At 43.0% G+C, this 13303-nt stretch overlaps 1 long non-coding RNA gene across 1 annotated transcript in view; it reads right to left on the bottom strand.

The window, feature by feature from the left end:
• Nucleotides 1-2950: 2950 nt before the first annotated feature.
• Nucleotides 2951-13303, bottom strand: part of 4921529L05Rik (RIKEN cDNA 4921529L05 gene) — a 39340-nt gene continuing 28987 nt past the window's right edge. The window contains exons 3-4 of the long non-coding RNA NR_110484.2: nt 11195-11319; nt 2951-4770 (exon numbers count right to left, since the gene is read on the bottom strand). This is a non-coding gene — a long non-coding RNA (RIKEN cDNA 4921529L05 gene). The remainder of the gene's footprint in view (nt 4771-11194; nt 11320-13303) is intronic.

Below are 13303 nucleotides of genomic sequence, written 5' to 3'. Positions count from 1 at the left end.
CTGAAGGGTGTTAATATGAATAATTTAAAACTCATTTTCCAACTGCAAGGGAAAAGAAACTGATTCTAGCAATTTCCTGAATTCGATAGCTTGGAGGTAGGGTTTAGAAAAACAAACAAAAAACACCAAAAGGCTAGTGATAACTGAATGGCTGCATAATGACAGGAAAGACAAACATGCCATTGTGAGAGTATACTAAGGCAAACTTCAGACACTATGATGGCTAGTCCCAGTTGTCAACTTGACTATATCTAGTATGAGGTATAATCCAGAAATGGAGGACACACCTGTGAGCCAGATCTTGAGGCTGGAAGACACAGACTTTTGATCCAGATCATGAGGCAGAGTAGCAAGGAAAGCTTAGAGCCAGACAGGGTGATGCTCACCTTTAATCCCAGGAGACAGAGGCTAGCAGATCTCTTGAGTTCATGGCCAGCCTGGCACAGAGCAAATTCCAAGAATAGCTGAGGTACAGGAGTGGTGGTATACACCTTTAATCTGAACCTTACCTTCTGTTACATAAGGACAACAGAAGGAGGAAGGCTCACTCTTCTCTGCCTACTTGCCAGCACATCTGCTGGAACCTGCTTCTTCAGGATTCCAGCTTATATAGAAGACCAGCTGAAACACTTAGCCTCTTTGGACTGAGCAACTACTAGATTCTTGGAGTTCCTATTCACAGCTGCCCATTGTTGGGTTAGTTAGACAGCAGACTGCAAGTCATTTCCAATAATTTCCCTTAGTATATAGAGATATTCCATAGGTTCTGTGACTCTAGAGAACCCTGCCTAATACAAACTCTATACAGCTAAGAGTCAGCCTAGGATTACCAACCTGGAGATTCATAGCCCACAAAGTCTTTTAATTAGGTGCAACCAAGACAGGTTTGCCAGGATCCTCACAAGCATGATCCTGTTTTGACCTTGGTGGGCTGGGGCCTGGAGTGGAGGGGACATTGAGTTTAGACACTCCACAATAAGAAGCCCTATAGAAGGCGAATGATTTTAAAAAGTTTCCCAGATAAAATCCAAGTAGTTCCTGGTTTGTTTAGATAACCAAGCAATTCAGGCATATAATATGGTTCAGCTGCCTCCTACCTCTGTATCTCATGAGTTCTCCACCTCCTGTTTACAATACCCAAGTGGTACACTCTGTTGAGGGGCTAATCTTTCTAGCCACAGCTACATTGCCCTTTGCAATCAGAGATCTAGGAACTGGAAGCTACTCTTCAAGGCGGGTCCCTTTGTAGGGAGTAGGTTGTTGGAAGGCTTCTGTTTCAACCCTCCATACCTTTCAGAGATAAGATTGGATACAGTCACATAGATTGGGTAGATAAGCAGTTAGTATTGACAAAATGCAATTGCATCATTTAGATGCACACTGGTAGTTCCTTAATTATGTCACAAATCTGAGTTAAGCCTGAAATAAATGTCAGAGTAATGCATCTCCTGGCAGATATTTAGTATATGGGGTTTGGATTACGTAGCTTCCCTAAGGCTTTAGAGTTTATCTTCTTGGTTCAGCTATGTAAGAAATGTCTGGCACTCACTTTCGTACACAGAAGATCCTTGGTGGGTTGGGTTTTTTGTTTGTTTGTTTTGGTGTTGTTACTTTTGTTAGTTTTGTTTTTGTAGATTAGGGTTGAATTGAGGAAGAGTCTTGATAGGACAGTTCCCCTCTGGGATTGCTACTGCCTTAGCTTATTTGGAGAGTGATGCCTTTCCTTTGACGAGCTCACTGTGATGGTGGCTAACTTGTCAAGCATAGCACGTCCTTACGTAGCCACAGAGTGCCACCACACCCCATTAGCAGTGTTTCTCTGCAGTCCTGTAAACTGCTCTGGCCAGCCAGAGGGCTTTTGGGGTTTGGAGAGTTCTTTGGGAAGCGTGTCTTAGGAAACCAACCAGCTGGTGCTAGAACCCAGAAGAAGGGAGACATCTGGAAGGAGTGGTGGGGACCGTGCAGCTAAGAGTCTGGACTGGATACAGGACCAGCTGGTTCCCACCATAGCACACTTCATCTTGGTTGACACACCTCATGAATAGCCAGGAAGAGAATTGGATGTATTTGTCAGAGAAATGGATCCATGGAGTCTCAGACCAGCCCAGTCCCCTTCATTAAGATTAAATATCCCAGAAAGTCACTCAGAAGTATTCCATAGAGTTGAGAAATGAAATTACTAGAAGATATGCGTCTGCCATACAATGGTTGGCTTTCCTTCAAAGTACTTGGTCCGTGGACAAGCATAATCCTTGGCTTTTCTTCAAATATGCATTCCAGTGAACAAAATCATATTAGTGTGAGGACAGGTACACTTCAGCCCCCAGTGAGCAACTGAGAAAATACAAAAGATGCAGAAATAAACCAACACACATAGCATCCAGAGTTAATAAAGGAGAGTCTTCACTATCAAGTAGAACGATTTTTCTTCCTGGTAATTATAAAAGAAATGATAAAGGAACATCTCTACTTATCCCTAGTGTTGTCCTGGTCACTGAGGCAGGGGAGAAAGATGCCAGCTAGAAGACAAGGAGCGAGGTGAATATCACCAACAATCATTTGTCGAGCATAAAGTGGACAGGAAACTCACTGGAACCAGGGTCAGGAATTCAAAGAAGCCCTCCCCACCCCTGGGGATTCCTTGAATTCCACTCTAGAAAATGGGCTTCTGTGGATTCTTCAAGGTCAGACATAAAGATCAAAAGGACTCACAACTCTTGGTCCCTCCTGACAGCCCCAGTGTGGGGGCAGGAAGAGTTTCAGACAGCAAAGGATCAAGTGTGGTCAGAAGGAAGGGAGGAACTTTCCTGGGTCAAATGTGTCAAGTAAGCCTTGAGGACAAAGCCAGCTGCACATGGTGATAGGACACAGAGAGCCAGAACCAGCCCAAGGTCCCGAGTGGCCTCCTTAATCTTCTATTTTGTTATAGATGAAAGATAACAGAACAATAAGATAGTTGCATTTATTTAGTTAACAAAACATTGTATGTATACACATATACATACACATATACATGTACTTTTTGTTTTATAATATAGGACACAAAGCATCGTATAACATGCATTGTTTAAGATAACAATTAAAACATCATGATAGAGAGAGAGAGATGAAAATGCCATGGTTACATTCTGGAAGACAAAATACTTGATACATGAAGAAGTGACTCAATTGGGTGATCCATTGAAGAACTCTACAGGAAGAGTGCTTGCTCACCCTTGGTTCTTTTACGATGCTAATGGCATGGTAGTGCATTTATCCACAGGACACTACACACTCTGAGCTATGTGCTTTTCAAAGGACAGTGCTGAACACACAATACATAGATTTAACTAAAAAGTCTAGAAAGGAAGACAGCTGAAATTTGTCAAACAGCAAAAACATTCCAAATTTTATTCAGTATGAGACAAGTTTGTTCTGACAACCATCAGAGCATCTTATAAAACAATCAAGCCCTAAGCTCCTTCCCTCACACTGTCCTGACTATCACTAGGGCTGCCCTTGTTTCAGATAAGGCACAGGGAAACAGTTCAAACCTTTTAGGAGCTTAAAGCTCACATAGGACATTGGTGAACATATGTAAACACACACACACACACACAAGTATAGAACACATTTATTAGTAAATAACTTAGAAACATGAGTATATTATGAGTATGTTAAACTATGTTACTTCCATGATTTCTTAACATAAAAGAGAGTGTCATCTGTCACCAGCTTAGCAGAGACACAGGCTCTCCCTGGAAGCCAATAGTTCAGACTGAAGGAAAGAGCTTTTACTGAGTCTTTGTATGCTAGGGGAGATAATAAAACATCTGCCTGTCTGAGTGGCTGATCCATTAAGGGTGAAGGTAAGAGAGAGAATTGTGGGTAAGAGGTATCCGGAAGAGTCCAGAGCAGAGAGAAAAAGAAACAGACTGGACGTAGGTAGGCCTATCTGTGAGAGAAGTGGCCTAGCAAGGGCAGAGTGTAAAATCATTAAAAATCATTTAAAAGGAGGATAGTGGCTGGGGGAGACTTGGAGCAGGCCTGGGAGTTTAGGGAAGGAGAGAAGGGCCAGGATGCTAGTGTGTGTGTGTGTGTGTGTGTGTGTGTGTGTGTGTGTGTGTAGGTCAAGGAAATTGACTCCTTTTGGTGGACAGAAAGCCCATTTCACGAGTTCCTCAAGAACATTTGTTCTTATCTGACTGCCAGAAATCTTTCTATAGCTCAGCTGAGAGCTCATGTTGCATATTTGTACTACCTGAGACCTAACATTCTGTGTTGACTAGGAAGTGGACAGACACTTGTCCATAAAGGTTGTCTATACACGATGGAGAGACCTTATGCTCCGCGATGCAGAGATGAAGCTGCATGCCTGGCTCGTATAGCTGCAGAATGCCTCAGGGATTACAGATGAATCAAGATCTATCAGGAGTCCAAGGTTATTCAGGCTGGTGTGTCGCACCATTGCATCAGTTGCTTTTCTCACCGCTGTTGACTAAATACCTGACAAGAAGCAACTTAAAGGGAGGGGACGTTTATCTTGGCTGGTGGTCTAGGGTGGTCACAGTCTAAGGTGGGAAGGCACGGTAGCAGGAGATGACGTAGCGGTAGCAGGAGATGACGTAGTTGGTCACATCGGCAGCATTTGCAGGCAGGAAGCAGAGATGTGAACATTGGTCCTAGGCTTTCCCCTTTTTTGGCTTTATTCAGTCCAGGACCGCAGCCGATAGGATGGTGACACCCATATTCAGAGTGGTTCTTCTCTCCTTGGTTAAACCTCTGGAAACACTTAAAGATACATTCAAGACTGTTATCTCCCAAATGATTCTAAATCCAGTCAAGTGATCAGAGCTCTTTGTCTACTTTTTTTGGGTTGTGGTGGTTTGAATAAGAATGGCCCCTGAAAACTCAAAGATTTGAATGCTTGGTTACTAGGGAGTGACGTTATTTGAAAGGATTAGGAGACACACCTTACCTAGAGGGAGGGTGTCACTAGGGGTGGGCTTTGCGGTTTTAAAAAGTACATTCTCCCCCAGCATCCCTCCCTTTCTGCTGTCTATGGATCTGGATATAGAACTCTCAGCTCCATGTATGTCGGTCTGTGTACCACCATGCTTCTGGCCATGATAATGGACTAAACCTATAAGCCAGCCCCAGTTAAATGCTTTCTTTTATAAGAGCTGCTATGACCATAGTGTTCCTTCACTGAAACAGAACACCAACTAAGACACATGTCTAAAGTATTCTTTTTAAATTTTTTTTAAATTTATTTTTATTCATTGACAGTTTCATGCATTCCTATAATGAGTTGTAATAATTTTCACCTCTCTCACCCACTTCTTTCCCCTCTGGAACCCTCCTTTTCTAACAAGGCTTCCTTTTATTTTTGTGAATGTGACCTTTCAGGATGTGAGTTTAGCTATAGTGCTTGCATGAGCATGGTCAGGAGGCCATTTACTGGAGAAGTCAGGACGACTTTTCGGTAGCCACATCACTGAAGAAAAAAATCACCCCCCCTTCTCCAGCAATAGGTACCTTCCAATAGCTCTTTAGGAAAATGGGGGGGGGGGAGGGGCTTATGAACCAACTCCCTTGCCCATTATGAAATGTTGTTGGGTCCAAGCTTGTAAACACAACTGCAGTGAGTCCAAATGTATTAATGATGCCTTAGTGTGGTGTACATCTCTATTCTCCTAGCCCCTCTTTAGGAATGTCTCTTGAGTGGATGATACAGATGTCCCATTTAACCCCATCTCTCCACCTGTTCTCTGCACTTTAAATAGTTGTGAGTCTCTGCATCAGCCCATTCCCACAACAACAGGAAGCCTCTTTGATAAAGGCTGAGAGCCGCACTAACCCTTGGATTTAAGCATGGATATTTAGAAGGCAGTTTGTCAACATCTCCATTTAACAAAACAAACCCACTACCACAGCCTATAGCCTCTCATGTACGCAATTTTCTAAGAAAGTATAGCTTATGATCCAGAAGTATAAGGAAAACCATACATTGTATAAAGAAATTTGAAACAGCGTAATCAACAAAATGAGAATCTAATATGTCTCTTCCTTTAGAGAAAGCCAAAGGAGTCATTTTTCAATTTAAAAACAGGCTAAGTAACAAAGACAAAACAAAGGCCAAGAAAATATCAAAACATGCTAAGCCTTATGAATATATAGAAATGAGGTATTCAACACATGGTGATACACTACTTTATACCAATATCAAAAAGATCTTACCTCCCACCGGATACCCTCTCTAGGTCACCTCTAAGGTTCTGATCACTAAGCTTTTCATATTCCCAGGTCATTCAGCAGAATGTAGAAGGCCTCCTTGTCAGAGGAAAAAGGGCCATGGCATATTCACATTATTAAGCAATTGCTCTAACTTGGTGTTGGCCATACTCATTGGCCAATACAAATCACATAAACCCATGATGGACCAAAAAGTGCAATTCTTCTTTCCATATGTGATTGGTGGAGGGTGTGGGAGCAAGTGGACATGTTTAAGAAAAACTAACAGTCTCCACAGATCGTAAATTTCCGGCCAAATTGGCAAAATTCTATAGTCTGAAAGCCATTATCAGTACAGAAGTAGGAACAAAAACACTTGTACACTGCTGGCTGGAGAGGAGATCTGTACAGTGTTTTAGAAAACAAGCTAAACATCTATGTAGTAAAGGTTCCTAAAGTCTTCAAGACAAAAGACTTATATACATATGTACCAAGGGACCACCAAGGAAGAGAATACAGAAAGATCGTAAGAGCTAGAGGTTTGGGGGAGCCAGAGTGAAGCTTCTGGACGGGACAGAACCACTGCACTTCACTCACAGCAGCCGTGGTCATCCACACAAAAGCTGCACAAGGTCGAGCCAGTCAGTGGAGTGGGAAGGAGCTCACGAGTCCCACCTCTAACAGATGCCATAGCTCACGGAGAGGGACAGTCAGTTTTCCTTAGGGTATGGTCCCTGGTCGACTAAGCTCCTGTGGATGGTCAGGCACTAAGGAACAAATCGGCAGCACAAATCACTCCCAAGTACTTGTTTAAAAAACAAACAAACAAACATGTAGGTCTCTCTTCTCATCAAAGGTGCTTCTTTGTGCAATGTATGGAAGCAATGATAGAGACACCACAACTGGTCTAAGTGCAGAGACTAAGTAGCCATGGGATGACCAGCCTCAACAGCTACATCTACAACACAACCCCTACAAAGGCTCAAGGAACATTGCAACAGAGTGGTTGGAAAGGTTGTAAATTTAGAGGACCAGGGTACCTGGTACAAAATAGTACCTTCTGGACATGGCAGGAAAGCTGTACTTATGACATCTTAGCAGTGTGCTTGCCTAAACAAGATCTGCACAATGACAACACCAGTCAACACACCAATATGAACAGGGGAATGTCACGAGACCCTACCCCTAGAAGAAGAGCTACAAGCAATTAATGGCTACTGAGGGAGGGAGAATCAGTCTTTATCTGGGATGACCTTCCTGATAGGTTGTCTAACCCCAACTGGTCAGCCATAAACACGAGTACATAAATAACATTAAACTGACTCAATGGATTGTGCAGGAGTATGTGTGTGTGTGTGTGTGTGTGTGTGTGTGTGTGTGTGTGTGTGTGAGAGAGAGAGAGAGAGAGAGAGAGAGAGGGAGAGAGAGAGAGAGAGAGAGAGAGAGAGAGAGAGATTACACATGCAAAACAGAAGAAATGGAAGAGCAATACTCATATTCTAATAAAAAACCAATCCAAAGAAACAGGACAAAACATGACACAGACCACAGAATTAGCTGTTAAGAGCATTATAAAAACTATTATAAATATACTCCATACATTCATTAAAGTAGAGGAAACAGAAGAAGACCAAAACCAAACAATGTCATCAAGATAAACATCTTGTTAGTGGAGATCAAGAAGAGCATAAGACCTTAAAATGGAGGCGGGGCAGTGCAGACATAAAGGGCCAGCAATAGAACTGTTATGAGATTTGTGCATGGATGTTTCAAAGTACAAAGAAACATAAACAACTTTTGTCAATATAATGGCAAGTTAGATCAAATGAACAAAGTGTCTAACAAACCTGTCTTTATGTACTTTTAATCTGGTTTATATCTGCATCACTGAGGGGGAGGAATAACCCATCACTGAGGTTGAAAACAGTTGAGTTTTTTTCTCCTAACTGCAATAGCTTCTCCTATCTTGTTAATCATAGGCAGAAAGATAGTTTAGGCAGGAAACAGGAGATAAGGCCAAAGGAAGCTTAAGATAACATCTCACAAGACAGCCAGCCAAAGCATCTCTATAGAAAATAAGTTCACAGAGTTAGAAGGAGGATGATAGAATTTTAAAAAGTAAGAAAAACTCAAGGACAGAGGAAAGCTGAAGGAAATGAAACCTTTCCTCGTGTTATCTCAAGATTGACATATTTATAAACACAATTCCAGTTCTTCAGCAAAGGCTACTGATCTGCTATCAACTGACTAAGTGACACCATAATTTGAATGTGATGAAGAAGTCAGATGGCAGAATGGTTTCAGAGTGGATTTGCTGACTTTAAAAATTCTCTTTAAGAACTCTGGTTCCATCTCTGCTATCTTCCTATCTATGAGCTTTTCCTCTTGGTGGCCACCAGATGGCTACCACAACAGCAGGCATCCCATAATACCTCCAAATTAGGAATCTGGGTGTTAGAGGATGTCAGGATTGTTGTATCTCTGTACCTTTTCAGAATCAAAACATCTCTCCCAAGTACCCCATTTGGCACTTAATCGTAGCCAAAGGGGAAAGAGGCTGTCCTTCACTAACTAGGTTCAAACATGGATCAACTCCTGGGTTTGGTTGTTGCCCAAACTAGCATAACATACCAAATAGAAAGAATAAGGGTGAAGAATATGCTAGTGACCTTGTCAGTCATTCAGAGGAGCCAAAAGGTTCCACAGAAAGATTATGGGGTAAATAAAATTACTTTATAGTCTCACATATTTTCAAAATATACAGTCCAGCTGTGACTGCCACCACTAAATGCCACCATACTTCACACACTGCTGGTGCTCAATAGAGATTTTTGGACAACAAATGTTAGATGGTAGCCAACCAAGTAATATTGAAATACTCAGAGCCATAAAGATGGGCTGCAGATTTGGCTCAGGCAACAGGGAGCCTGTGGAGCATTGGTTCCTAGCAAGGCCCTGGCCCTGTGGTGGAGACCACAGATCAGACATGACAGAGTGGTACCTGTGTGCTATCTGAGCACTTGAAAGGTAGAAGCAGGAAGATCAGAAGTTTAAGACCATCATTAGCTACATAGCAAGTTCAAGGCCAGCCCAGGATACATGAGCCCCGTGAAAAGCAAAATGTGTTGAATTAAATGGCTGGCCTCGTCAGACCAACTATAGCAGTGAATCTCGACTTTCCTAATGTAGTAACCCTTTAATTCAGTTTCTCACATTGTGGAGACCCCCAATCATAGAATTATTTTTGTTGTTGCTTCATAACTGTAATTTTGTTATTGTTATGAATTGTAATGTAAGTAGTTTTGGAGACACGGGTTTGCCAAAGGGTCCGAGACCCACAGGTTGAGAACTGCTGGTCTACAGCCACATGCTTCTCCTCCTGCAAGGTGACATAATAATGAAGCTGGCTGAGTGTCACCAGCTGATGGAGGCTGAGGTAGCCACATGTGTGAAGAGAGATGCCTGTGTCCAGCCTGCTGGGATCAGACTACTGACACAACGGTCCCACAGGAATTAGAATTTCCTCTGGAGTCTCAGGCAGCCATAGGAAGAACTTGTCTCCCAAGAAAAGCGGTCACACAGTTCTGACATCTTGTGGGACCACCTTTCAGAGAGATGGGAGCCCAGACCATGATGAATGGGATGATAAATTGACCAGGGTTTCTCAGCAAGACATTCCCAATGCCCCACATTTCAACTTAAACCTCAGATGAGCACTCTTAAGATAGACCCAGGGAAGTCACTAGAACTCTTTGTTCTTCTCAGTGTGGCCACACAGACTTCATCTCTTTTCTCTGCTTTTCACTATTTCTTCTCTCTATTGAGAACAGTGCTCAAGCCCAGCTTGTAAGGGTCACCTGCGCCTGTGGCTCTGACCTGAACAACTCTGGTTACAGGAAGAGTGTGCCTAGATGACTCATTATTTCCCCACACACCTACCAACCCAGAAAGTTTTCTAGCCCCACCATCCTAAACATACTATGAGAAGCACTAGCAGTCACCATCATGTTTAGACTGTGGCATTGGTGGGTCCTCAACCTGTGCTCCGCTTCTAACCAGCTGCAAACACCATCCGACCTTTTCTGCACTCATTTTCCTTCTCTGTCCAAATGGAAGGAACTGGGTGATGCCTAGAGTCAGTCTTGGGTACAGGATTAATACGAAGACTCTCGGGGCAGGAGTCTGCGATGCTTTTCCACTGGGCTGGACAGGCAAGCTGTGCTCTGTTGCCCACCAGGAAAACGAGGCTAGGCATTCTGAAGAGCCACGTAATGACTTAATGGGCTTTAAAACGGGCAGCTGGGTTTTAATTTTCTCTTACAGCAGATTCCCTGGGGTGAAGTGTACTTTACAGGGGATAATAAGCACACAGGATATTTCAATTGCCGCAGGATATCTTATTTGGGAATCAGGTTTAATTCGCATTCCCCTACTAGGTTTTACTATCAGAATAAAAGAAAAAGCCCCCAAAGGAATGTTTATAGAGAGCTAAATCTGTTGGAATGTCAAAAGTATCTAAGAGTTAAGTGTCTGTAAATATTGAAAAGGGGTGAAATCAAATCCTACTGAACAGCAACACTTTTATATTAAACTGTTAACAATGTGGTCAAGTCTACTGACCCAAACTTTAAAGAAAGTTGAGGTAAAGACCTGGGACGCGCCTAAGTGGTGGAGCACTTACCTAGCACAAGGCCCAGGTTCAACAAGGCAGTGAGTAGATTTCCTACTGAAGCACACAATTAATATCGTATGTGTGGTGGCGTTGGCTTGTAATCCTGGCACTCTGGAAGCAGGGGTAGAAAGGATCAGAAGTTCAAGGCCGCTTTCAGTTACATAGAAAGTTTAAAGCCATCTCTCTCACCAACTTCTTGTCTCCAAAAAAAGCAACGTACTATTTGTGTGAGGTAGTCATGTGGATCACGCTGAAGAGGCCCAGATAAACGTTAGTAAGAACCAGGTGGCACAGATGAAATGTTCTTACCTGAATTTTGAGCATCCGGCTCTCCGCACTCCGGTGCAGGCATCGCACTCTTGCTCCCTGTAGCTGTTTTTATATGGATAGCAGATGTTTTGGTCACAGTATCTTAGTTAATCTTCTCAGTAGCCCTGAAACATAGGGGTTGTTTTCTCTGAGATACAACGACAGGAAAAGGGGACCCAAGAATTAATTGTGTGCTGCAAAACTGTTTTCTTCCAAATGCCAGGGAAGAAAGCCAAATCTGGAATGCAGCCCCCCACCATTCACTCTGCTTTAGAGAACTCAACTCTAAGGAGCTTCCCGCTGCCCCCAGCCCTTCTCACAGCAGTTTCTGGTACAGACAACGGGAACAGAAAAGCATGAGCTCATTGTGTCGTGGTCTCATCTCCTTGGCCCTATGCTGCCTTCATCTCTAGGCTAAATCATAAAGTCTCCATTTCTGGCTCTTTTTTTTTTTTTAACCATTTTTCAAAAGACATCTCTTTAGGAGTGGAATTGCAAATAAAAACATGATTTCAGTCAGAAAGAGGAAAAGCAGAAAAGATTGCTCTTACATTAGCACATGCCATTTCTAATCATCTACGTAGAAGGGTCTTTCTAACACCTCCTAAGTGCCTCTTCAAGACCTCTGTGACATGAGATAGCTACTGACTAATTTGTTCTGGCAGAAAAATGAACTCACTGTTACTGAAAATATGTTTTCTCTCACCAGGTCCTATTCAGGTCACTGAGTGGCTTTTCATTGGTAGAGGAAGTAGATATTTAGCGACAATGAAACATTATGGGGAGGAGGGGAAAAAGCCTCTTGCTGGCTGTGGCATTTGCAAAAATGCAAATCTCAGTCAATTTCTAGAAGAGGCCATTGCAACACTTCCCATTTCCGCAGTTGCGCATCCATATGATTTTTTTTTTAAAGCAAAATGAATGACGAGCCCGTGAAACAGACAGACGGAGCAAACAACCGTGAAAAGCCAACTTGAAGCCGCTTCTTCGGCTTAGTGACTGAGAAAATGCCATCTTTCTGCAGAGATGCTCTGACTCTAGAGAAACAACGGGTTTTCTGTTAGCATACGTGTAGCTCCCTAACACAGCGGGGGCTGGCTAAGGACACAGCACCCACAGAGGTCAGTGGGTGTGGCAGGCTTAGACAGGGGCGCGTCTCGTTTATTCTCTTTCCTTCTCTCACAGAGATGTGCGGACCTGTCATGTAAGCTAAGTGTGTGCTTAGCATATGGTATGGGAGAAAAGAAAGCTCTTCCTTATTCTTTTGGGAATAAAGAAGGGTAGCATTCAGTAGCTGGAGAACCTTTTACTCCCTGCAGTTTGGCAGCCCAGCTGGGATGGATGCTGGCTTTCTTTCTATAGATGAGATTACACCCTGCTGACTTCACAGAGGGGACAATGAGGACCAATGTGTGAAAATGAAGATCTCAAAGGGTTACTCGTGTTCTGGTGTTTGTTAGACGTCCTTTCTTTAGCTAAAATGAGACATCTCGGTGAGCCTGCCCAGCAACCTTAGGACTCACATGCTGATCATTTCCTGGACAGATTTCCAGACTGGAACGATGGACAGTTTAATAAAGAAGTCTGACTTCTTGGGTGCTGTTATTGTCTATGCAGAGTAGGAATATCTGGTTATTTGCCATGAATGCCTGCATATATGATGAGAGACAGCAGTAGTCACTCTCACACTAATGGTCAAAACTGTAACACAGGGACGTGGGAAAGCCCGGTTGATAGAGTTCTTGGTGTGGATGCATGAAGAACCGAGGGAGCACGCATGGACCAAAGCTAACAGCTGGCTGTAGAGGCATGCATTCCTAATCCCAGACCTGAGGGGGCAGAGATGGACATCTCTGAGGCCCATTGGCTGGTCTGGTTAGCTCATTTGGCAAGTTTCTGGGCAGAAGGAACCCCACCTCAGAAAACTAAGGTAGACAGCGCCTGAGAAACTGAGGAAAGTTACAGGAGTCTGTCTTCTTCTGGCCTCCACAAAGGAATGAGTACATACATACATACATACAACACACACAAAGTAATACAGCAAACGTATATTTAGTTTATAGACTTTAAAAATAAACTTTACTATAAAAACTTGAAAATAAATTACAT

Source organism: Mus musculus, chromosome 6, assembly GCF_000001635.26.
Source record: "Mus musculus strain C57BL/6J chromosome 6, GRCm38.p6 C57BL/6J".
Taxonomy (NCBI): domain Eukaryota; kingdom Metazoa; phylum Chordata; class Mammalia; order Rodentia; family Muridae; genus Mus; species Mus musculus.
This window is presented reverse-complemented; position numbering and strand designations above follow the sequence as displayed.